General features: G+C 47.3%; 1 protein-coding gene across 2 annotated transcripts in view; it reads left to right on the plus strand.

Moving 5' to 3' along the window:
* Positions 1 to 26,382, plus strand: part of PARD6A (par-6 family cell polarity regulator alpha) — a 283,775-nt gene that overhangs the window by 206,201 nt on the left and 51,192 nt on the right. The gene's annotated exons all lie outside the window — the stretch shown is intronic.

A 26,382-nucleotide genomic window follows, 5' to 3' on the forward strand; every position in this document is an offset into this window, starting at 1 on the left:
GTTTGAGCTTGTGAATGGATGGCTATAAGTAAGTGTGCATGTAGATTAATGAATATGAGTGTGTGTGTGTGGCACGCTCGCACCCCTTGCTTGAATTTCTGTCCGTCACTGTTGTGCCGCTGAGTGGCCATAGTCTCCTAATAATGTAAGACCATTGAGCACTGATGGTAGGGCAGTCTCAGTACTACGAAGTGGGCAAAAGCCAAATTAAGCAGGATCCAGAATTGCATTAGTGTCCAGGAAAGAAGAAAATTGTTTATTTGCTTCACTTTTAGGTCGAGCCTGTAAGGAGCCTCGCGCTGCGTGTGCTGTTGGTTGCTAGACACTATTGTTTACAATAAAGGGTTTGGAGCCTGCACAACGCTTATCATTTATTGGCTTCCATGTCACTCTTCCTTGCAGCCTCCTAATTGGCAAATGCAGGCCAAGCGTCACTTCGTTCCTTTTCTGTGGAGCGAGGCACCTGAGACGAAGTAGGTCGTCCTGTGCAATGTCACGTTGATTCTCACACAAAATCAGTGTGGTCTCAGCCCACACTCGAGGAGGCTAAAGTGCTACCCAAGTTGGGGGGTAGCCTTGTAGGCAACACTGCCTAAAGGTACACCACATGTAGGGTGTCTAGTGTTTGGATTAGCCTTGATTCACACTCGGGATTCAACCACTGTGTAGATTAAAATTCACCGGTCCTGACAAATTGCTCCTTGATCATCATTGACTTTCTCCACTGCAAGAAACATGTCGAGCTTTTAACCTTTTGGCTAACAGAGATCATTGCTTCTACTGGGAACCACCACCTTTGTTACCAGACAAGCATACTCACTGATTAAAACTGGACTCAGAAAATTGCTCAGTCTATTTTAAATAACACTTCTAATGCACGTACATCACACTACAACAATCTACACCCGGGGCCATACTCTTCCACTTCACATATAGCATTGGGATAAAAGATCTCTGATAAATAGCCCCCTTGTGGGTACCTGACAGGTATAGGAGCGCCAGCTCGACGAGGAGCATGCCCTATGATGAAACATGACACCCACATGGGTGCGTGAGGGCCCTAGTTCCTAAAGGAATCATCCCCCCTGTCTTTTTAGATTGACCTGATACCGACTCTCCCCTCCTTAGGAAGTGCATCCTTTTTACTGTTAGGAGCAAGGACCAATCACAGATTGATTCAACGTTATTAGTGTTCATGAGCTGCTTACATTGCGATTAGGTACTTTTTTTTCTCACTGTTGCATCTTCCAATTCCCACCCTTTGTCCATGTTGCTGCTTTTCCCTCTTAACAATAAAAAGAATCTCAAAAAGAGTAGGGGGTCTACGGGATATAAGTTTAAAGACTCAAACAGAAAAAATCCCAATCCGCAATATAAATACAAAACTAACTGTGAGTCTATAGGGCTAGGTGAACTTCATACAACAGCACCATAAAAATACGTTCCTACCAAAATATCACTTTGGATATGTGCATGCATTATGAGATCTTATGAATGCATCGAAGGTTCCCATCACCCACATAGAGTGGCTTGCCTCATCATTTGGGAAACCAGGGACTATTATCTGAGAACCGGATGCCACCAAGTTGTCATGAGGCAAGGTTCAGGATACGTCCCGGATGCTCGTGTGGCAATGTTGTGAAAAATGGGAGGACCACTCTAGGACATTGTGTGGGGTGATGTGTGCAGTGCGATTAAGTGAATGTGGTGTAGTAAAATTGGGAGCAAGGCACAAAAAATAGTTTAATAAGGTGCTGCCTTGGTACCAAATTAAAACAGTGCTTATGACAGTTTTAACAAATAACTGTGGTGGAAGTGGTCGACATGTTTCAGCCTTGGGTAAATATGCCCTGGCTTTCGTCAGGACCGAGTAAGCTACTGCAACTATAATTGTGAAAAAAGGTAAATCATACAACCTGCACCTGAAGTAGGTGTGGAAGAAATTACCTGTAGAGTGAAGACAAACATAATGAATAATGCTGTTTAAAAGTGAACCCTTAAAGATGATAGGTCACACAACGCATCAAATTAATGCTCAATTATGCCCAATACGTATTAGTAGAGACACCTTTTCAAAAGGATAAAGGTACAAAAAGTTTTTTTCACTTACCCGAATTAATCTGGGTATTAGCCTCACCTCACCTGGCAACTGCTCAGGAAACAGGAGGCCCCGCTCTGAAATAATGAATAAGAGGCATGGTCCATCATATAATGTGACACACTACCTTCAAAAAGTGGGAGACGCTTGTCCTTAAAAAACCCAGGGCAGAAACACATAGGCGTAGTCCTGTGACCGGGGTAGAGCCCTGTCTAAGCTAGATATTACTAACAGTGATCTTTAAAATAAGTAGAGAGCAGTCGTGGCGTTGTTACTTAGTGTACAGGCACTCAGGAATGATGTTAACTGCACTCATCTCTACTATTAAATACAGTTTTGTCTTTCGAGAAAAAATATCGAAAGAAAGGTGTATGTACACAAATTGCCAAAGGAAACAGATAAGGTTCGAAGTCTCATTTGTAAAGAAACTAGCTGAACGCCCTTCTCATGTTGCCGCAGCGGCATGACAAATAGAAAGAGTATCATGTGCATGGCATCGATAGCGTGCAACTAAATCTAAACAGGCAGCCCCTCTCGTTATATTTAAACAGTATTCCAATTAGTGCACCGATCTTACCTCTCCGTCGGTACCTCGGGCAACTGCTGAGCCGGAGGGGAGGTAAGCGGTCTTCATGCCTTCAGTCATTTAAACTCTCCGAAAGCAAAAATGCCGGAATAGCGTCCGCAGTGGCGCCCACCGATGACGCGATAGCACGTGATTCAGGCATCATGGGGGTTGTAGTTCAAATATCGAACTGTACATTAACCTAATCAGCAATAGTCCGTCTCTAGAACAAAAATCGGTGTTAAGGGATACTATCATGCCTTATTCGAACACCAGATCCATGAATATACTGGTTCGAGACAATGAAACTGATCAGAGTGTACTCAGTAGAACGCGCATCTAGTATTTTGAATACGCGTGTAAATATACCAGAAAGGTGACATAGTCTACCGACAGTATCCCCCGACTGTAACGACCCGATGACCAACAGCAGTAGGTATAAATGTACTATTCTAGAACTGAGGGGAAAATCACAAAAAGTGATTAATTCGGGTAAGTGAAAAAAACTTTTTGTACCTTTATCCTTTTGAAAAGGTGTCTCTACTAATACGTATTGGGCATAATTGAGCATTAATTTGATGCGTTGTGTGACCTATCATCTTTAAGGGTTCACTTTTAAACAGCATTATTCATTATGTTTGTCTTCACTCTACAGGTAATTTCTTCCACACCTACTTCAGGTGCAGGTTGTATGATTTACCTTTTTTCACAATTATAGTTGCAGTAGCTTACTCGGTCCTGACGAAAGCCAGGGCATATTTACCCAAGGCTGAAACATGTCGACCACTTCCACCACAGTTATTTGTTAAAACTGTCATAAGCACTGTTTTAATTTGGTACCAAGGCAGCACCTTATTAAACTATTTTTTGTGCCTTGCTCCCAATTTTACTACACCACATTCACTTAATCGCACTGCACACATCACCCCACACAATGTCCTAGAGTGGTCCTCCCATTTTTCACAACATTGCCACACGAGCATCCGGGACGTATCCTGAACCTTGCCTCATGACAACTTGGTGGCATCCGGTTCTCAGATAATAGTCCCTGGTTTCCCAAATGATGAGGCAAGCCACTCTATGTGGGTGATGGGAACCTTCGATGCATTCATAAGATCTCATAATGCATGCACATATCCAAAGTGATATTTTGGTAGGAACGTATTTTTATGGTGCTGTTGTATGAAGTTCACCTAGCCCTATAGACTCACAGTTAGTTTTGCTTTTCCCTCTTACCCACCACTTCTCCATGTTGCTACCTTCCACCCCCTGCCCCTTCCCAGTGTCCTTGCTTACCCATGCCGCCACTCCCTTTGCCCCTTCCTAGCATGTAAATGCCGCTGACTCAAAAGCAGAGGCAGCTCCTCCACAATGGCGGAGGAGCGTCGCCTCACTAGCTCAGAGCCACCAAGTGAAAAATAGAACAATGTTCTATCATTGTTTTATTTTTTATTTGCCGGGTCTTAGTCATCGTGTGCAGGGAGGGGTGAGGCTGGGACATGGCAGGGGGAGGAGGAGTGCTATGTGCACTTCTAAGAGCAAATTTGTGTTTGGCAGGCCATCTCAAGCAGGTTAAACGCACATGCGCACTTAGGTTTCTCCAACCCTGCTGTATTGTACAGCCGGACTTGAGAAATTGCACAGACTCCCTCTTCTGAGCGGAGCGTCTTTTCAGCCCACTCAAGCCAATCCCCACGCTGCACTCATAGCATGAGAGCAGCGCGGGGATTGCACAGAGGGTCTGTCCCAGTGCATGCTGGGAGCTTCAGACAAGGAAGGCGGCCAGCAGCTTAAGGTAAGTTCCATTCTTTAAAAATTATCATCAACCACCCACACGCGCCCCTGCTCACCCCCTTCCATGCTTCATCAACCCCCCCACCCTTTGTTTGTGGCAGCCGCCACTGCTCAACAGGTGTTCTTCCGGCGGCTGACGTGGTCGGGTTTAAATGGCGGCATCGGACTCTAAGCAGCTCTATACGTGCAGCAGGTCTGCTGTGTTTTACTTACTGGGTCAGGCATTGCATTTGTCATCTTTCCATGGAGAAGACGGTGGTTATTGTGGAAAGCCTCACAAATTCTTTTTGATGAGGCTGAAACTGTACATGATCTGTTACACTTCGTCTTTCACCCTATTGTTCTTTTATGTTGACCTTTTTAGGTCGAGCTTGGGCAGCGCTTGCGCTGCGAGGCATGCTGCATTCAAGTATTGACTTGAAGCTCCACTCATTTCCCGCCCATCTTTTCAATTGGTTCCTGTTACTGTTCTTTCTAAATCCTTGCTTTTGATTCATGAATAGGCTTAGTAGTCCCTCATTGGTACTGCCTTGTCTGCATTTTAAACCTCCCATGAGAACTGGACTTTTTACTTGTGTTGTTACATGGTCTGCTTTATCTAGTCTGTGAGCACTATTTTCTTTAATGACACAGCACCGCCTCTTTAACCCCTTCGGTGCCACGCCCTTTACCCCTCCTGTGCCGGGCGTTTCACACGCGGGTGGGGTTCATGACGAGATAGTCTCGTCATGGGCACAGCGCGACCGTGCTCCATGACGAGACTATCTCGTCATGGGCACAGAAGAGGTTAAAGCACGCTTTAGCGTGGCGACCACTCCCCTTGTTTTTATTTTTCAGCATGTCATGCGCTCTCTGTAGCTTTGGTAATAAACCACAGGAGTATAACCCATACACCACATTGAGATTAGGGTAGGTACATGAAAAAGAACAATATCTCAACTGGTAGCAATCTTAAGGACAAATAGACATGTATGTGTAAAACATTACGTGGAAAGAAGACGGGAGACTCTGGAATAGTTTTAGAATGTGCACATTGCATCATATAATTGTGGACGAAAATGAAAGAAACAGGAAGATACAGTTGTAGCAGCACTGTAGGCAAATTAAATGCGAAAAAAAACAGAATTGGACATGGTGCTCGGAGTGCGTAGGTGACACAGATAGCGACGCAAGTGACAATTGTGAAGTCAGCGACAAAGGCGCAAGGTGCAACTGTGAATAGTTATGTACAGTGAAAAATGTTGCTCTAGGCAATGATTTACAATTTTGGTAAACGCTGGCCACAACATAAGGCTTTTTTTCTTAGCTTTAATCAATAGATCTTGCTTGGGCAGGGCCTGTTTGCTTTGCCAATGTTTGTCTAGAATTGTGGTCGGGTAGTGAGTGCAACAAAATTAGATGAAAGTTACTTGTCACTGTACTACTGAATAGCGAACATAGAAATATTGTGACATAAGATTATTGTCGACAAAATATTGAGGCTCGAAATATCTAAAAGTAAATGCATATAGGGGAGGCATGCATTTGATATTTCTAACTCAACATCTGAGCAACTTGAAGCTATATCAGTGGCGTAAAGAAAGTTTAAAGGTCCCCCTGCAATGTACACAGCAGGCCCCCACTCTGGATTTAATGCAGAGTGCTCAGGCCTAAGTACTGTGCTGAGGGGGCCCCCTGCAGTTCGCCCCCCGGCACCACGGGGATGCAGGGGCCTGTGTTACGCCCCTGAACTATATATCTATCATCAAGGTACGTATGTGGAGTTAGACATAGAAAATCTAATCATTCAATTTCAATATTTTGTCCTCAATATTTACATACCACAATATTCTATCTTCGATATTCAGGGGGCACACTGTTACTTAGGACATATGTGTCTGCCAAGGGTTCTTGAGCAGAGGTAGAACCATGGCCTGCTCCCAGTTGGACTACATCTTGAATTATCTAAGTGAAAATTACAGTGGTTGGTAAGTGCAGGGGTGATGAAAATAGTAATCATGTGAATTAAGGTTGTGTGCGGGGCATGAGCCAGATTTTCGGAAAATAAAGTTTTCTAGGGCTTTTTAGCCCAAGTATATAAAAATGTAATAACACTGCGTTTACTGAAGATATCGGGAGGGTTCATGACAATGCTTAGTGTACACTGAGCATGTTCTGAGAGTGAATCACTTATTTTACTGATTTTGTTGTGAAAAAGAGGGTGTCACGCAGAGATTGAGATGGGGTTATGAGAATGCTAAAACAGACCGGATTGAGAAATTGTAAATGACTTCAAAGATTTCAATAAACACATTGGCTGTGGTGTTTATTTGCATCTCATAGTCTGAGGCTCTAGCTTGTCAAAATTGTTTTTGCAGCACCTTAGTGCTTTTTGATATTGAACACGTTTTTCTGTAGTATAATTAGAACACTATTGTCTTGCTGCTTTTTTTGCAAGCCAACTTGGTGATTTTTAGGTCTCGGCTAGCGAAGGCTGCGCTTGCGCAGTCTCGCTCGTGAGATTTAACGTTTTCAGAAGTGGGGCTTTAACCCGCCCCTCTTCTTCCCTCTTCTCCATTGGCTGGCCTCTTAAATGCTGGTCAGCCATTGGAGAAGAACTTTGTCTCTCCAAACAAGCCCCGTCTTTTTCCGATTCAGGGGCGTGTTTTTTCACTTCTTTCGCTTTTTTTAAGCCCCGCCCCTTTCCGCCCCTTTTACAGGTGGTGGGCGTGTTTTTTGGTTTTTTTAGCGTCAGAAGATTCGTCCATTTTGTGCGCGGTCAGAGCGGACATGGGGTCGCCTCTTCCTTGCTGCTGGATCGGCGTTTCAAGTCCGGTGAGTAAACAATGCTGTTCCTGCTTGCATTTCACATGGTTCACGGGCGGCAGAGAAGTAACAGGACTCTGACTTTTCCTTCTTACTAGAAGAAAAATACAGTGTCCGCTTCTGCTCTGCCGCTTCAGCTGCCCCCCCCCCTCCCCGCCCCCCCCTCCCCCCCCCACTCTTTCAGGTTAAGCTTTGGCTGGTCCAGTCTGAACTGTTATGGAAATACATTTATTTTGTAAAAAAAATTTGTTTGCAATCGGGATAACAGTTCACACAATCTGGCCACCCCAGCCTCTTCGCTCACTCCTCTCTCTGTACGCCACTGTCGGTCCCCACGGGGTGTTTCTTTCCAGTAGTGTCACTGCCCCCCTACCCCGTGGGTGGCCCGCCTCGCCCCTGCGCCTCACTGTCCGCGCCTGCTGTAGAAGGACCCAGGCTGCTCGGAGACTCGGCCTCAAGCAACCGGAAACCGAACTTTTTTTCTGCTCTGCAAAAGTTTACAGGCGCTGCAGCTGTGAGTAGAGCGAGGGGGCTCCGGCCAAGAGGAACTGCGGCTCTGTGCGGAGGGATCGGGCTCGGACTGACACCAGAGACGGGCGGCAGACAGAGGAGCTAGGCACAGACAGCAGACGCTGGGGCAGCAGTGAGACGCCCGGCAGATGCTGGAGCCTCCAGTGAGCGTCACTATTTATCCGAGGCCACGAGCAGCGCGAGCTGAAGCCAGTGATGGCTGATAGCTGAAGCCCCGCACCGCTGAGCTGACGCCCCGGACCGCCAAGAGCCGAACCGCAGAGCGCCAAACCGCCGCTGAAATCTGCAGCCTAGTGGCGATACGTCTGCACCCGCACCCCTCTGTGGCAGACGGTGAAACCTGCCACAGCTGCCTGCCACGGCTATGGGCTTTGTAGCTGTGGACCAGACAGCTAAATCTTCAGCCCTGGAAGGGTGAGATCGGCAGTCTCGGTGGGTGAGACCTGCCGCCGCTCTGGATCGAGGTGAGATCGGCTGCCCCGACGGGTGAGTGAGCTCTGCTGCCCACGGCGAGAGAGAGAGATCCGCAGCGCTGGATGCGGCATATCTGCAGCGCTGGATGGGTTACATCTGCAGCCGCGGATCAGTGATACCCGCATCTCTATATAAGTGAGATCCGCAGCCCTGGAGGAATGAGATCCGCAGCGCTGCACCAGTGAGATCGGTAAACCTGGGCCAGTGAGACCTGCAAGCCTGGAGGAGTGAGATCTGATCGCTGGATCATGGAGGATGTGAGTACTGTGACTGTTGTTTCTATTTCCTGTCCGGCCCTTTGGACACTTTTGAGAGTTGGGCTGAGGCAGGGAGAGATGTTATGGTCAGGGCTTTAAGTTGGCCGGGTCTCACCGGATCTGCGCACCGGCAGTTTTTTTATGGAGGCCTCGAAACGGGTCTCTATCGGGCTCTGTTTTGTGCCCTGGAGGTCCGTAACTAACAACCATTGACAAAGGCAACAGTGCTGACTTCTTGTAGGTATGATGTTACTTGTTGTGTCATATATCTGGATGCAATGACAGAACCGCAAAATACATATTGGGCGGAACACTATGCTAAGAATAGATTTTTAGCGTAAATTTTTTAATCCGCGCCCTTATTTACATTGGCCACGCCTCGTAGAGAACCCCCCCTCCCCCCCTTCAGTGTTTTCATCCCACTTAAAGCCCTGGTTATGGTAGTAAAAGAGCGTCCAGCAGAGAGGGCCTGCAGTGCGCAGACCTTGCACCCCCTTCACCATACCTGGAACAACCAGTGTGCTGATCCCCCGGTATACCCTGGCCTCAGCCCTCTCTGTGCAGTAGCACCTGGACCTGGTTTGGGAGAATCCGTTAAACCCCAATGATGCTTGTTTTACCTTACTAACCAGCCAGGTGTAGCTGACTGTACCAGGCCTCCTCCTCCACCACCGTGTCACGTCCAGCTCAAGTGTAGAGGCGCAAGGATCAGTGTACGGGCTCTTCTCCCCGTACTGACTCTACCCACTCTCGATCCTAGAGGTACCCCAGGGTACTGACGCTATTCACCCCACATCAAAGATACCCCCACTGTAATTCAGAGATTCAAGATAACATCTGGATTTTCATTTTGAATTATTGTATGTATAATTATCAAATTTTGACATTCTGGAAATCTGGCTGGGCACTTGCCGTCCGAGGAATGTTTTGTACATCCCCCTATTCCACTGTGTGATTATCCCCCGGCATGTTACAAAATTCTTTTTTGCTTTTTAGTAGAGGTCCCCCACGGTTTGTGGGGCAGATTGTTACAGAGGTAACCCCACAAGACGATGGGACAGAAGACTCACCCTAGATCAGGCGGGTCACTGCTGCTGGTTATGTCCTTGACCAGGGCTGTGTGCTCCTCGGAGCTCTTCATTGGGAGTGTTTGGCAGTTTGTTTGAGCCGGGGCTGTGATGGATGCTGTAGTTTCTGAGTGTGATGCTGCGCAGGAGCCAAGGACAGGAGTCTTGTGCGTCTGCTCTCGACCTTGCCTCCAGCTTTATCTTATTTTACGTTTGATGCAGAGTGGCTCTGTGTGTGTGGGTGCAAATGCAATAGTTTTCGCATTTGAGAGTGTCATGAGCAATGCCAATAGCTCTAACTTTAACAATGCCGAGACCATTGCATTGTAAATGCTTGTTAGATTTTCTGTGAAGCTGGGAGCCAGTGGTGTATTTGGGCGACTGCACGCTGTTCTTTTATTGGATGTGATATAATTAAGGAGTTGGGAGATGCATTTGTTATAGTCAGTGGCATGATCTTTACTGGATTCACATACATGAGGGTTAGTTCCAAGTGTTGCTGTAAAGTTAGATGTGGAGACTTTGTGCCACAGGCGTTTCGCAGTGCTTAATTTGTAAAATATTAAGTGCCAGGGTTCTGACCAGGAGACCACTGCAGCTTGCACCACCCATCTCCCTTTTCATCGCTGAAAAACCGAACTACTAGCCATCTCTCTCACATGTAAATGCGACAGTTCAGGTTATTCCAGGTCCCCAAAGCTAAAGGAATGGCTGGGGAGGCAGGTATTAGCAATTTTAATGTATATTGTATTCCTAAACCACCATTGTTCTGCTCATCTCTAAATTAGATGAGCAGCGCCACCATGTGGTAGACTCTTCTAAGTATGGTGTTGACAATTCGGTGACAATGCCCATCACCGGAAACCAATTAAGTGCTGGTGCTGAGCACCAGAAAGCACCGGCTCAAATTAAGCACGTGTTTGGCTTCTAATGTAGCGGGTTGGGGGGTGCCTCAGATGGACAGAGAGAGACCGAGTGAAGGATATAATTTGACCAACCCCCCAAGTTCATGAAACTAAGTTAGGATTCGGGATGTGATTATAGAATCTTAACTCTTCCTTGTTGCACAAGTTTATCACGTTACTCAAAGTTCTTTTTACATAATGACATTTCTGTGTTAATTGTTTTACCTATGTTTTCCTCAAAGATTACAAGCCACTGTTGACCTAGTGCGCTCCACCCTTATTCGCAAGCTACAGGGAATCCAGAATGTACCGGAGTGATAACTTCTTGATATATTTATCTCCCCTTCAATTATTACACTGGCTGTCTGTGCCGCGATTTATTACCATAAAGAGACTATTACACTGCAGCGGTCGGTGGAGCAAGGCTGCACATCTATCATAAGGGACACGGTAGCTTGCTTAAATACAGAAAGGTGCTTACAAATGTGCCTCGAAACCACAAAGGCTAAAGAAGAACTGACGCGCAGAACAGTTCCTTATAATATAAATAATGTAAGTTGTTCCACACCTTAAATGGACCTATAATGTTGTCAAAGTAATTTATAACATTATTAATCAAGCGGTATAAGTAGTCATCTTGGCCGCGTTCCTTTTATTCTTCTTTCCGTGCAGATGCATCCTTTTTTCATTGACTGAAGTAATGGTTTTCGTTGTTCATAGTAATAGGCACAAACAGCCTAATTAAGGCGACTATCCCTCCTACTTTATAGTATAAACAGGCTGCTTGATTTATATTGTTGTAAATTACTTTGTCAAAACTATAGATCCATTTAAGTTGTGCAATAAAACAAAATAATGACCTCTAAGCTGTGCATCACACATCGAGGAATTCACGGCACAGGAGCACCCTTTTCTCAACATAAACTCCGTCATGAGGCCAGCCTGCATCCTCTGCCCACCTGACCATTCATTCCATCAAAAATGAGAGCTCCTCAGTTTAGGCAGCTCAATTCCTGCAAAAATAATTGACAACCATTTCAAATTTCGTAAAGTAATAACAATCAGACTCTTCCCCGGCACTAAAACGTATATATCATCCTTAAGTAAAAACAGAGTAGGCAGTTGAGCCTACCCTGACACATTTTTGCAACTCCTCATGCTTGTGTGTGCCTACCGGCTCGCCACACCATTGTAGAGCATCTCTCTTAAGCTCATGCGCCCAGTCAACTTCTACCAAAAAGACCTACCTACAACTAACACCCCAGCGATGCTATGCTCCAAAAATGACGCCAAAGGACCTGGTGTGGTTTGGACCACTTTACAGCTTTGTAGGTGGTAGGAAGCACTCTATGAAGACTAAATACTATACAAGATTAAATATCTAAGTTGCCCAAACACTTCTATTTTCAGCCTCATATTTAATTTAGAAGACTTGAGTGATTACTTAAATACGGCGGTAAAGAGTCAAGATTGGCTGTGTGAGTGATTGTATTGAAATTCCCAAATTGCCAACCACCGAGGTCAAGTGTACGCCAGTCATGAAGCTTCGTGAGTTCATTCATTGCACTGTCAAGAACGTATGACCGTTCTGGCCGGAGCACGTATGTTCAGCATACTGGAATATGTCTAGGACTTTCTTGACATATTACATCTCTATAGGTCTTGAAAGGTGCTTGGGGTTTATTCTGGACTGATCCAAAGCTTATCTCATTTTCTGCATCAAAATGGCAATATTCCAGCCTATTCGTGCACCTCTTTAGAATAGCGTGCACCAGTCAGAGTACAGCTCTTGAAGTGTTTAAGCCCGTAGGACTCACCCATTGGATGGCGACGGTGCAGTCAGGCACACCTGGGGGAAAGATGCAACCCTGCTGGATGCTCTCCTTGGAAAGATACAGTCCTCTCAATGCCTTGTTATACGCAAGCATTGGAGTAGCACAATTATAACGATTTTTTAATGGAGAATGGCCATTTCGGCGGGTCATGGTCGATGGAGGGGTGAGATGGTCCTGGAATGGTGTCTTAAGTGGTAATACCAATTAATTCTTCAGTTCAGCGGACCTCTTCACAAATACTCTGAATTACCACGAAACCACACATTTGCTCTACCCCCTCCTCCCCCCCACCCCCGAATATGTTTCGAACAAATTCTTTGTTTTATCAGAGAGCTCCACTTCACTCATTCTGAATGAGGCACTGCCTGTCTGCATGGTGGTTTTCTGTGGCAGAATTTGTCCCCTCCCACCCTTGGGTAACACTTGACCATGGCTGGATTCTGAGGTCTAGAAAACTCTCTTAATTCCTTGCCGACTGTCATCTCTCATTAAGAGCGAGAGGACAGAGTTGGAAATGAAGCTGAATTGTTCGCATACATGAATTTTCCAAGTGTCTGCCCTTCAGTGCCTTTACAGCTCTTTAAATAGATTCTGAAAGCAGATGGGGAGTCCCCAGGCGACGTACCCAGAGCTTCTTGCAATATCTGTTTGAGTTATGGGTTGGCCTCGGTGACAGATCTGATTGCGTGGCGCCGTTTTTTTTCTCCTTCCTCTTCGCTTTCCAAACATTACCTTATTCTCTCGTTTCTTCTCTCTTTCGCCCAATCCGCCCAAGTTCTATATTCCTCTTTACTCACTCTAATTTTTTTTCTCCCCCTTCCTTCCTCTTCTTCTGCCCACATCTCCCATCTTGTTGCTTCTCTTATTTCCTGCCTCCTCTTCCTTGCCTTGTTACTTATCTGAAAGAATGACAGTCACAAGGGCAGAACAAATCCTTTGAAGTTGATTTTGCACTGAGTACTAGCGCCAGCCACCTCTTCCATAAAAAAAAATCATTCCCATGTCATGTCCAGTATTAGTAAAGCGTGAACAATTACCCGAGGGCGTCAAGGCGCTGGGGGCCGTCGGGAAGATTAAGCGAACTATTGCCCAGAGTCACATGGTGCTGGGCTGATCTGCCGCCGGCACCGGAGATCGAACCGTGAGCCCCCTGGTTTTGGAGTCAGTTGCCCTGGCTGTTGCACCACACCTCTTCCCTCATTCACCATCATGGTCATATGGATGGATGGTGAGCATAGCAGAATGTTCACATTGCAAGCTCCAGGTCTTTTCATGCATATATTTCAATCTCTCTTACATGCCAATAAAGACACAATCTCGGATCACATGTCCTTTCATTCAGGGAACCACATAACTGTCTCTAGTTCACCTTATTTTCGCCTTTCCTCATTTTGACTCATTCCTCTCATATTTTCTTTGCCTTTCTGTTCTCCTTCTGCCTTCTTCCTCACTTGTATGTATCCCCTGCCCCTTTGTTTTGATCGTTCATCTTTTCATTCTGTCATTGTGGTGTTGCCGGGCGAGACCACTGGCCTAGTAACAAGGCGCTCACAGACAGTCAGGACACAATGCTTGGTTGGTGGTCAGGAAACTGAACCATGCCCGGAGCCCCGGGCTTCTTCTAACCCCTTCTGCGCTGAACTGGCATACGCAGTGTGATGTGGAATGGCGTCCATCACCGTTCGACCAAAACATAGCTTGCTCTGTGAAATGGCAGTGGTACAGTGCAGGGTAAGCTGGTATTCTCATAGGAATCGGTACAGAGCTTGCTCCAGGTTGCAGTTTTCTGCTAGAGCGAGTTGTATCGTTTTGTTACGGGTCCTCATCAGGCGCTCCAGTTCGCCGTTGGCCTGGGGCCACCTTGGGGATATCCGGCGGTGTTTGAGATTGTGGCACACTAGATAGTCCATTAACTCTGAGTTGGTGAATGGCAGCCCATTGTCTTACGAATTGCTCTGAAGAGACTGTGAGTAGCCATGAGCTTTTTAACTTTTGGATCACTTCAGCTGCAGATGTCGTTGGTATGATTTCCACCTCGGAGTACCGTGAGAAATCGTCCACTACGACTAGCATGTTTTCCCTCCAGGGAGACTGGCGAAGTTTGCACTCACTCTTTCCCACGGGACGTTGGGAGCTGCTTCGGTGATGATTGGCTCGGCTCGATCTGGTGGGCTGGTTGCTAAGCAGACTGGACAGTGCCTCACCACTGCTTCTATCTTCTGGTCTAAGCTTGGAAACCAGACCTTACTTCAGATTCGGTTTTTCGACTTGACGATCCTGTGGTGGGCTCTGTCAGCTAGAAGAGCAGCTTTCTGGGCCAGGACTTCTGGTAGCACCAGTCGTGGGCCCCTAAGGAGGCAGCCATCGGTGGTCACAGATAGCTCTTGGAGAACCTGATACAGCGCTTTCAGGATTGACTGGGCTGTCTCTGTGCCGAGTGTCGTTGGATTTTGCAGTGTCTTCCAGTCACCCGAGGCAACAGCTTGAATGGCGATCTGAAGGCAGTCATCTTTCTTCGTGGCCTCTATGACATCCTCCAGGGACATCGAAAGGGGCCGGGACCTCTCTACGATCATCCTTACATAGTCTTCTGTGGCCACAGCTTCCGCTGCCTTGGAGACTGTGACAGGTCGGGCATGCCTTGATAGAAAATCTGTCGGGTTTCGGGTGCCAGGCCGGTACTCAACGGTGAATTGAAACTCTTGCAGTTGCAAAATCCATTCCTCGATCCTTGGGGAGAGCGTGACGAGGAGCCTTGAAATAGCAGGATCAAGGGCTTCTGGTCAGTGATGACAGCAAACCGGTGGCCGTACAAATAAATGTAGAAGTGTTGGCAGCCCCATAGAATTGCGATTGCTTCCCTCTCGATCTGTGAGTATCGCTGCTTTGTTGAGGTTCAGCTGGCATAGGCCACTGGAGCCCATTCACCACACTCTTGTCGCTGGGCTAGCACTGCGCTTAGGCCGGTGGGGCTGGCATCTACTACAAGCTGCAACTATCTCTTGGGATCAAAGTATACCAGTGTGGTGTCCACCGACAGGGCTGCCTTGGTTTGTTGGAATGAGTCTTCATGCTCGGTTCCCCATATCCAAGAGCTGGTGGCTTTGGTTAGGTCTCTGAGAGGGCCCGTTAGGTCTGACAGATTCTTGATGAACAGTCCGCAGTAGGTAACCATGCCCAAGAAGCTGCGGACTCCAGACACTCAGGTTGGGGCAGGTGCTTCTTGGATGTCTTTCACCTTGTCAGGGCCGATGCCTTTATCGGAGAACCGGTAGCCGGAAAAGCTTATGTCTTTCCACAGGAAATCGCACTTCTCTCAATGTAGTGTGAGCCCACTTTCTCTGAGGCTGGAGAAGACAGCTTGAAGACGGAGGAGATGTTCTTCCAGCATGGGAGCATGCACCAGGATGTCGTTGCTCAAGTTGTGCACTCCCTTCAGCCCATGGAGAACGTTTTTGTTGATGTTTTGGAAAATTTCAGCGGCACTGGAGATCCCTAAGTTGAGCCTTGTTTCCCTCCAGAGCCGGGCGTGTGTCGAGATGGTAGTGATGGGGGGGGGGGGGGGGGGGGGGGAGAGTCTGGGTGCAGTGGTATTTGATGGTAGCCAGACCAGAGAACCATCTTGGAGACCACTTGGACCCTGTCAGCTCACCGATGATGTCATCCACGGTTGGTGTGAAGTGGCGTTCCCGCTTATTGCTAAGTTTGGGACTCTCATGTCTACGCAGATGCGTACGGCGTCGGGCTGTTTGGGCTTCTTTGCTACGACGAGGGGGGTTACCTACGGCGTCGGTCCTCGCACCCATTCAATGATGTCAGCTTTTTCTAGGATTCAGAGCTCGGCCTCTACCTTCGGCCAGAGATAGAAAGCGATTCTTCGATGCCTGAGGGCTATTGGAGCTACCGACTTGTCAATGTGCAATTGGATGGCAGGTCCTTTCACACGTCCAGTTCCCTCAAACAATGATGTGAAACCTTGTAATAGGTGGTCTAGGTCATTGGCATGCACGTCGAATGCTAACTGGATAAGGTTCATGTCTTGAGTGGTGCAGAAGGTTAGTAGGAACCCTGACCCATCCTGCAACACGTAGATCTTTGCGCGTTGGTGGGTAGCATCATGGATGAGATCCGCTTGGAAGACGCCACACAACTTCAGCAGTGAGCGGTTGCGAAATGCATATACTTGCATGTTAGTGCTGCGGAGCGCTGGCAGATTTGGTATGCTGCAGTAGACATTTTCAGCCATGAGGTTGATAGTGGCTCCCGTGTCAATGAGCGCGGCGACAGGGTGGTCTTGCACTCCGACTTTGCAAATTGATGTGGTCCGCTGGGTAGCCGCAAGCGTGTTCAATGTCCTCACCACGTGGACAGTGGCGATGTTGTCTTCGTCCATGTCGCTGCTGGATGAGTCATCTGGGTGCGGTTCAACTGCACGCACTTGCTTCTGTGGGCCTTTGGGCCACCTTCTTTGGGAGGAGCGACAAACTTTGGAAAAGTGATTCAGTTTACCACACACACTGCAGGTTTTGCTACTCACAGGACAGGTGCCGTTGTGGGGGTAGGGGTCTCCGTACCACCCACACATGCGAATTTCTCGACTTGGAGTGGGGCCCGTTTGGCGAGCTTCGATCTGCCTGTGTGTACCTCTGTATGTATGTCGTTGACAGGTTCTTCCTTGATAGGTGTCAGGGAGGAAGGGTCCATGTGGGCCGCTAGGGCCATGGAAAGTTCCTTGGAGTGGCCTAGCTTCAGGATGTCTCTCATGGGCATGTTATGCTCCTGCAGGATATGTTCACGCAACTTGGATGAGGTGCACCCCTGGATGAACTGTCCCCGAACCTTGTCGTCTTCGTCCGGGAGAGTGCAGGTGCTCGCCAGTTCCCAATCCCCGTCCGTAAAAGACGTCTACTGACTTGTCCTGGAGTTGGCGTGCCTGGCAGAGGAGAAAACGCTCATAGTAGGGGTTGGCGTAGGGTTCAAAGTGTGCTCTGATGGCATCAAGCATGGTCGAAAGTGGAGAACAATGGAACCCTACTCACTACGGAACCAGGGTGACTGAATATAACAAGAAACCATTGTTTTGTTATATTCAAGCATCATGCATGGTGGCGTAATTTCTTGGAGGGTCTGCTTTCTGTACCGTCTTAGAGATCTTGTGGATATCAGCTCCACCCAGGTGGAGGAGCATGGGCCGTCTGCGGGGTACCAGAATCTCTGCCGCTTCGAAATAGGTCTCCAGGAGTTCAACCCATGCCTTGCAGCGCACAGCTTGGGATGGAGGGGGCCTGTGATGGTGAACGGTTCCAGCGGTGGGACTGACATCATGACGGTGTGCAGGTAATTAGAGTACCGTGCCGCTGAGGTGCTCGGCGCACTGGCGGCAGATGGAGCAGTAGCACGTGCCTGGGCCTGTAATGGAAGTGGCTGTGATTCTGCGCAGTGTCACAGGGGCTCTGGCTGGGAGCTTGAAACTGTGGGTCCACTGGGAAGGCCTGGACTGAGCAGGGAGTATCCTTCTGAGCTTCCTGGGCCAGCCAAGCTGCCTGTGCTGTGGGGTTTTAGGGCTGTGTGGCTGTCCAATGCTGTAGCAGTGTGTCACAGTTCTTGCCCAGGCCTTTAGGGCTGGCAGGGAGCAGGTACAGCAGTGGTAGCTGCAGGCTGTGGCAGTGTAGTAGACGGGCTTTAAAATCGTAGCTCCAGCAGGGGGCGCTGTGGCAATGCACCAGCAGTGGTGCTGAACGAGGCAGGAGGATGGGGCACACTGTCCAGATGCTGTGAATGGGTAGGGCGCTCACCTCTGGTGATCCAGATGCAGCAAGGGGGTTGAGCGCTCATCTCCGGTGAGCCGACGATCTGCCTGCGCAATACGAGTCACCGCAGCTGCTGGAGGCGGAGGTCTGCCACAGGCGGTGGTGACGCAGCAGGGATGGTTGCCGTAGTTGGTGGCTGTGTTGGGGTCGCAGGGCAAACCGTGGTGCACGCTGTGAGAGAGTAGCCACCTCATCGCCAGTGTGGTGTTGCGGGGCGAGACCACTGGCCTAGTCACAAGGCGCTCACAGACAGTCAGGACACAATGCTCGGTTGGTGGTCAGTTAACAGAACCATGCCCAGAGACCTGGGCTTTTATTAACCCCATCTGTGCTGAACTGGCCTATGCCAGTTCAGCCCATTATGAATATGTACATGAGGTCCCAACTGACCTCTCCCCTACGCAGATGGGAGAGGTGGGCTCGCCCATAATCTCACAACACTAGTCATCCCGTTTCCCTTACTTTCTTCTTTACTTTTTCACTGCTCTAGTCTTTCCATCGACGTTCATCTCTGTTACATTCTTTTTCACCCCTCGTTCATGTTGCTATGTCTTACATTTCTGTCATCCTATCGTCTTCCGCCTCTTCATTCCCCTTTGTTTCCATCTAGTAATTTGTTCTCTTGCCCCTTCTCTTGCTCTGTTCCTACTCAGTTTTCTTCCCTCTCCTCAACTTCGTCCTAAGGGAACCTACTGCTGCTGGCACTTGATTGCCGGTGCCAGAAGATGCATATGATACTAAGAAACAGAGGCACAAGCAGGGAGTCTTCGGTTTAAGGGGGAGCGGGGGCACATTTGATTTGTGCAGCCTCGTTTGCTAACACGCATGTTACGATGGCCTTTTCTGAAGCCCTATGGTCTGGTCCAATAATGTGTGTATTTTATGGTCTCTTAATTATTACTTCAGACTCCGTGGCGGCTGGTATTAAGAGGCGTAGGGGACGTTGCCCTACCTACCAGCATAGGGGAAAACTAAAGGGAGAGAGACTGAAGCACTTCTTTTAAAACTGCTTCATGGTGTTCAATGAACACCATGGAGCAGTTTTAAAAGAAGCCTCACTGCTTGGTGCGCCCTCGTGAAACAAAAAAAAGATTTTACATAGTTTCAGTGAAACTATGTAAAATCTTTTTCTTGTGCTTGTCTCGGAGTCTTCCTGCGCAAGAGCGCATGTGCAAAGCTGGGCGAGGACTATTCCTCGCCCTCGAGGCTAGCGAGGAGGCTGGTGACATCCGCCTTGTGGGAGTGGCTGCATAAAGCGGCAGTGCATGGCTTTCAAATGGGGAGCTAAGGAATTGGCCCAGGGCGCAGTCAGTGGAGCGCCATTCAGGATAATGGGAAGGGGCAGGGCTGGCGCACAGTGCGCAGGGGAGTGGCTAGCTACGCAACTTTGGCAGCCCCTATTTCCGGGACACAGTTGCTGGAAAAGAAAGGCGCCTGCAGCCATGGTGGTTTGAAACGAGCGCGCAGCAGGTTGGTTTACGTCTTTGAAGTTACCAAGAGCTGAATTGGGGCACGGGGGCTGCCATTAATTATAAAGTATGGACTCGGAGTATTCCTGCTTGATTTTGCGTCGTCCATAGCACCAGCCTCGCTCTAACACTTTGTGAGAGATAGAATCATTCGTGCAGTCTAAGTCCAGAAATGTCTGCTTGGAAGTGGAACTCGTGAGTTTAAAGAAATAACTTTATTCTTTTCTGTCTTGAGTGAAGAAAAAAGGCAGCGCGGCGGCGGTTTGTTTACATTGTGGCTGCAGTGGTTTAGTTACAAAACATCGAGCAAATAATTGAAAGTATTAGCTCATCTCATTTTAGAAATCAGTGCCTCCGCCTTTTGTTTAACCAATGATGACGTTCATTGATCTGTCACCCACGGGAAAGCATACAGCGTGCGCAATCTACCCTGGGGTTCCGGCGCGTTTACCTTGTGCAGGAGATTGAGAATGAAACCTACAAGGCACTGAGCCTGGATAACACAGACTTTAAAACAAGGGAACTCACCACCAGCTTACAAATGTATTACGTGTGCCCAGATATGTTGCTAAAGCGCACACTGAAGAAAGACAACTTTTCAACATGCACTTTTATTGCCACACCCGTGATGCTCGATAATTCGAGTCTCGGCCACTTACATGTTGTCATTTTTATTTAAATACACATTGATGTTAACAAGTAGAAACCCAAGTGAAACACAGGGAATGGCTATGTACCATTGAACGCTCAAGCCTTGTCTGATCTCGGTGACTGGCTCTGGCTCGGCCCGAGATCCTTTAGGACCCTTGAGCCAAAAGCAAGCCGAGCTGCGAGTGTGTGACTGAGTGACATCTCCAGCACATCGCGTGAGATAGAGAGGAGGGGAGATAGATTGGGGGTGGTGGGGGGGAGGGGCGGAAACTGGGCAGAGCAGCGGAATAGAGGCAGAACAGAGGAACATGGACAATGGTTGGAAAGAGGCAGTTAGGGCAGAGCGGACGAGTGGGTGACAGCCTGAGGAGAGACAAGTGAAGGAGGGAGGACAGAACATTTGGCAGGGGGCAGCAGTGAGAAATGAGAAAAGAGAGAGAGCGAGGAGAGGAAATATCTACCATTGAAGAGGGCTGGAATTGTGACAGGATGAGGTGAAAGCAGGTGGGGCTGCGGGAGAGTCAATAGCGTGGACATATGACTACCTGTGACTGCCTGCACGACCGGCCCATCAGGGGCACCAACCTGTCACAGTATGCCCGTGGGCATCGATGAGTCCACACGCAACTGCACCCCTCTCCTACCCTTCTCTATCTTCCTGATCTGTCACCGCATGGCAACAATGCGGCTTGCTCGTCTCATCCTTGAGCCCCTAGAGTCAAGACGACTCTTGGCTCGGCTCTTCACTTGACTGCTAATGCCTTCAATTAGAATTGAATTGGCCGGGGGTTCCGGGGGAGTTGGTCTTCAACAATCCTTCGGGAGCACATTGAGACACATTTAAAATCATGCAGAGCTGCAGAGGCAGCAGCAGCACATTATTAGAAGCGTCAGAACCACTGCCAGAGGCATTCTGACCCACCTTTGTCCCTACGATGCTTAATGGCCAACTTTGAGTGTTTTTTTTTTCGCGTGCAGTTTTATAAAGCGCGAACTGTACCCGAAGGTATTACAGCGCTCCTTTACATGAGCTACAGTTACATTAAATAAGGCCGCACTAGGTCCTTGCTTGTGCCTGTCAGCATTCCCCGTCTGATGGAGGCCCAGGCCAAGGTCATAACATCCATCTCGGACAGGAGGGCCTATAACAAGAGGGCCAGCCTAGGCACAGGCGGGAGATGGATTCAGGTATGAAGCTGGTTGTTTACATTGTATAGTATGCAGCTTGTTATTAATGCATGTTTCAAGATTATTTGTTTTACTTTTAATAATTATAGGGTGTAAAGAATACAATTTAAACTGACAAAACGTTCTTTTTCAAACACCTTTCAGGTTCTGTTCTTGTTTATTTTATCTTCTTTTGGTTTATTACTCTGAGTAGGAGAAAAAGCTGCAGATTTGAGAGAAAGGGATCTCTTTGTTAACTTGACTTAAAAAGAACCAAAGGGAAACTACTCTCTGTCTTTTCCTGAATGTAGAACATTTCATGTCGGAATGTACAGTGTACACATTCTTGTGGTGATGATAGGGCAGGACAAGGGAGAAGGTGGCATAACTGCTCAGGCCTGCCTCCATCGCAGTGCTTAATTTGAGGCAGTGGTTGCCGGTGCAGCCCACGGCACTCATTTTTGGGCATCACCACTTATTTTTCCTCATCAAAGATTTACTAAGAGCAAGAAAGCGAAAAACACACAAAGAAGAAGAGAAATATGGAGAAAAAATCATCACACATGGAGAAAGCAGGAGCCTATTGGAGTGAGATAAAGGGGGTGGGAGTGCTTCCAGGTGGATTAAAGACACATGAGGTGGAATCAAGACTGCTCAGCCTTGGTATCTGGTGCACTGACATTTAATAGCACCGGGGGGAACCATCTTCCCACAACTCATCTTTCACTTCAAGCTCACTCACTGTGTTCTTGCATGAGTTCTACTCAAACCTCTGTTTTCCGCTCACCACTTTTAGAATCGACCAGCCGCCACTGACTGCAGTGCTTGCTAGGAATAAAAGACCCCGGAGTTTCATATACCGCCTTCATCCGTACTTCTTTTGTCTTTCTTTTACTTCCGGGTTGACAGTTCACATGCATTGTGATGATTAGCGTCCTGGCCGTCGGATCCCAGCCTGTGGAAGAGCCTGGTTGCATGATCCCGACCTTAACCCATGGACTGAACAGGTGCAGCGGCCCTTCAATATATCTGCTGACATCGTTTATTTATTGTTATTTTTTTTAATCTAATTTATTTTTCGCCTGCTATTCTGTTCTCTGCCAGGGCTGCGTGTGTGTCTGTGGTTTGATGTATGCCCCTTTTTCTGAGCTCTCACACTCACCACTTGTATGACCGGGCAATGCAAGGATGGTAGGTTGGGGGATTGTATATCTATTGTATATTTATATATAGATATTTAATCATCAATGTTGTAAGAGGAGCTAGTGCCCTTAAAATAGGACTTCCTCACAGATTCTAAGAAAACGTAATCTGTTCAAAGCTGAATAGCTGCTGCAGGCTTTGAGAAATATGGGCCAATGATGCCCCAGGGAAGATGTGCTCCTTTTTAGTCAACAAGGACAAAAGCTGAGAAAAAAATGTTCGCCTGTAATCACTGCAGCACCAAATTAATCATACCGATAAATCCTGCGAGTTACAAGCGCAACATAAGCTCAATCTATCCCGAAACATATCATGTTTGATCTCTGCCATCCAAGTAATGTAGTGCAGTTTCTGAAGGACACTTTAACCTGCTTATGCTCAGCCTGGGTGACCAGGCTGGGGGAGCATATTCCATTTAGAGATGTAATTTTTTAAAATGATTTAACCACAATAACCTCAAACATGCAACTTATTTTTAATGTTGGGCGTCAACCTACTTAATAGAAAGACAGAACATATTAGCTGACCTCGCGGACGGACACATATAAGATGTTCACATGATTGGAGTGACATTTGCATGGCAAATTTCTCGTGAAGACAAACCAATATGCTGTTTTGTTTACGTAAATACAAAACTATTAGGGAAGTTCTATTGTGTAGACATTTGCCGTTTTACCGGCCATTTTCTTCTGCGACTTCACAACATACTGCTTGCATGTCTGTGGGACTGCAACTCACAGGTTTAAATCAGTGCCTGTCTTGATGGACCATTTTTTTCAACAAGATCTGCCACTTATTGGTTCATCAGGGTGATCTCTTCGGAAGAGTAGGGGTGGCATGTTTATCTTTAGCACTGCATTGGCACGACCAACAAATTAATGTGGCAGCATGTGGTAGTTTGGAAAAACAAGGATTGCAGGTCAAGCGTATCCTTTCTGGGAAGACCAGAAAGTTGCAATAACAGACCTTAACGTTGAAGTGAAAAAGGGGGTCAAAGACTTATCTGAGTGGGATATCCCAGAGGGTGCAGAGAGGGCACCTCAATCTCTATGGCAGAAGAAATACTAATAAGCATGAGGGTTTACTGCTCAGTAGGACACCTGGCCATGGCTACATAAGTGGCCTCAGCCTGGAAGACTTCGTCTGCTGGTGGTTGGTCCTCATTGGTTGCCAGTTTTACCCAAAACACACCTTTTGTGAAACATGTGATGTGTGTTGGCCTGGGTCTTATCCAAAGGTTATAAAGGTTGAGGCATACTTGGATATTTAATTCAGGAAATGGTCACCAGGGAGGAGCTCATATGTGAAATTCATCTGGGTCAATGATAACAGCTTGACAAAGCATAGAGCTCTTAGGGCCCAGTATTGCCGGGTTCGGGAGTTTGAGGTGAGCAGTGGAGGGGGAGGGGGGTGTGGGTTGGGGAGGGGAAGAGGGTATTGGGGGGGGCAGGGGGTTGGGGGAGTCTGTTCCAACATAACAAGAAGTCAAACTAAAGGCCCTAAAATGTCTAAAAGGTGATCTTGCCACCAGTGGGAGAGATCGAGGTCTAAACCCTTTCTTAGGTATCTGCCAAGACTCAAGAAGAAGGAGATGTGGATAAGGAGGTTCCTCTAATGTGTGACTTCTTTTAGGGTGACACTTACACCAGGCTTACAATCTAGAGCAAAAGATTCTATTCTACAAGAAGATTCTTTACTCATTGATACCCAAGAAGGATCAACTGGAATGGTAGGTCTCAAAAGGCTAAATTTTCAATTTTATTTGAGAAAGTTTGATTCCCCTCTTAGATCCAGCGGTACAAAGTTCGAGTTTTGACAACCTGCTTATGACCTACGCCCTAATTTGGTCCTTTAGAATTTGGGGGCAAGTAGGTGAAGGAATGTATTGTTTTTCTTTATCCAGTAACCATTTTAAGGTAACAGAAAAAAAATGTATCTTTAAAAGAATAAAAATGGTGTGGCCAGAATGGTGCTGATGCAGAACGTCTTTTACGTCCCTCTCACCTGACTGGCTCGTAAAGCAATAAATACAACGGCTTAACTATAACCCCCGCAGCCCCTGCGGTATGGGGTGCCCCGGGCTCCAGGAGGTCCCCTCCTGCACTGTGCAAGAGTGGCAGCCCCCTGGCATGAGATCACCTGACTGGGTCTGGAGCATGGGGGGCCCCCTCAAGTTTCTTCACGCCACTAAATAAATAATTAAAGAAATCAAGTCCTTCAGGGGATTAGAGTGCAGCAGAGAGTGAAACTAAAATGAACAGTTTCCTGGATTCACTGGATGCCTTGGATGAATGACACAAAAATGTGGGACAAGCAGGCTCCATGGTGCGTCAGTGAGAAAGTGCGGGATGTTTGGCAGCTGATCCCAGAGAAGATAGAGGCAGAAGAATAGAAGTAGACGAATTATTGAAACAAAAGAGGTGGCCCTAGTTACCAGCCAGACCAGCCATCCACAAGTGGGGAGAGAAAGAACAGGCCCACAAAGACATATAATCAAGCACTAGTGCCTCGCGGAGGAGGAAGGAGAGGCAGCACTGCCCTAGACAGAAGAGCTTGGAGAAGACAAGAGCATACTACAGAAGATATCAGCGAGTCCCCACAAAATGTGCAAGCATGACAAGGGCAGACATATAGATGATAAAGGGGAGCACTAGAAAAAACAGCCCAATAAAGAGCATAGCGAGAGGTAGCAACCTCTGTGGGGAGGCCTGAAGTCTTGAATGACATTCTCAGGTAAAACATTCCCAAAGGTAGTACCTACATCCGAATACCGTCCCTACTCAGCCCCTGCATGTAATAGACCTAGCGGGCTTTTACTCATGCCATGTATGCCTTCTACCATCTACTGTACCTGATTTTAAGTGTTTGTTCATCCAAGGTGTCATGCTCTCTTCCCCTGTACCCCTCGCCCCCTGTTCTGTGTTACAACGCAGAAAGATGAAACAAACAAACTTCCTCAAAGTTCAAATTGGGAACACCATTAAGTCATTGGGGAACACGTGCAGAGAGGTGCTGAAAGTAGGATGTGGCTCAAAGCTACACTTGAACGGAGTAACAATTGAGCTAAGTTAGATCATCTGATGAAACCTTGGACTCCATTGTACTGTAAAAAAAAAGCAATAGATACTGAAACCCCAAAGTTATACAGCATGGCGCAAATGATAAAGGCTGATTTTGGGCAAGCTCGCCCACAGCCTACCTCCTCCATAGAAGCAAAGACTACAGGAGGGGGAAGTGCCACAAAGTAGCGGACTGACCTAAGCAGAAATTAGCGGATCCCTATTTTAAAGAGCAGACCTGAAGTAGAACCCCCACAGACAGCCTACCGAAATGGCCTTCAAAAAGATGAAATAGAAAGAGATAATAGAGGAGCTCTTGGCAGAAAATAATTCCTGGGATGCCGGCATGGAAAACAGATCACAAACGAGCGACATAATGGAAGGAGAACCCAACACACACAACCCATGCTGAACATATGGAGACTTCAGCCATTGAGAAATGTATGGAGGACCATTTCAAAACTTTTTTGGGGGGGTGGGGGGGTTGGGTTTAAGAGGGGGATTGCTGTAGTTTTTAAAAGTACCTTAAAAGGGAGGTTAACAAAGTTAAACAAGTCTTGGGAGACATATGTGAAAGACTTGTGTGAAAGAGTTCCTTCTCAAGGAAACAGTTGATAACAGATTGGAGGAGAAACAATTTATAAAATAATAACAGATACACTTACAGGAACAAAATTTCAGTGTTTAAGCAA

Source organism: Triturus cristatus, chromosome 12 (assembly GCF_964204655.1).
Source record: "Triturus cristatus chromosome 12, aTriCri1.1, whole genome shotgun sequence".
In the NCBI taxonomy this organism is placed as follows: Eukaryota; Metazoa; Chordata; class Amphibia; order Caudata; family Salamandridae; genus Triturus; species Triturus cristatus.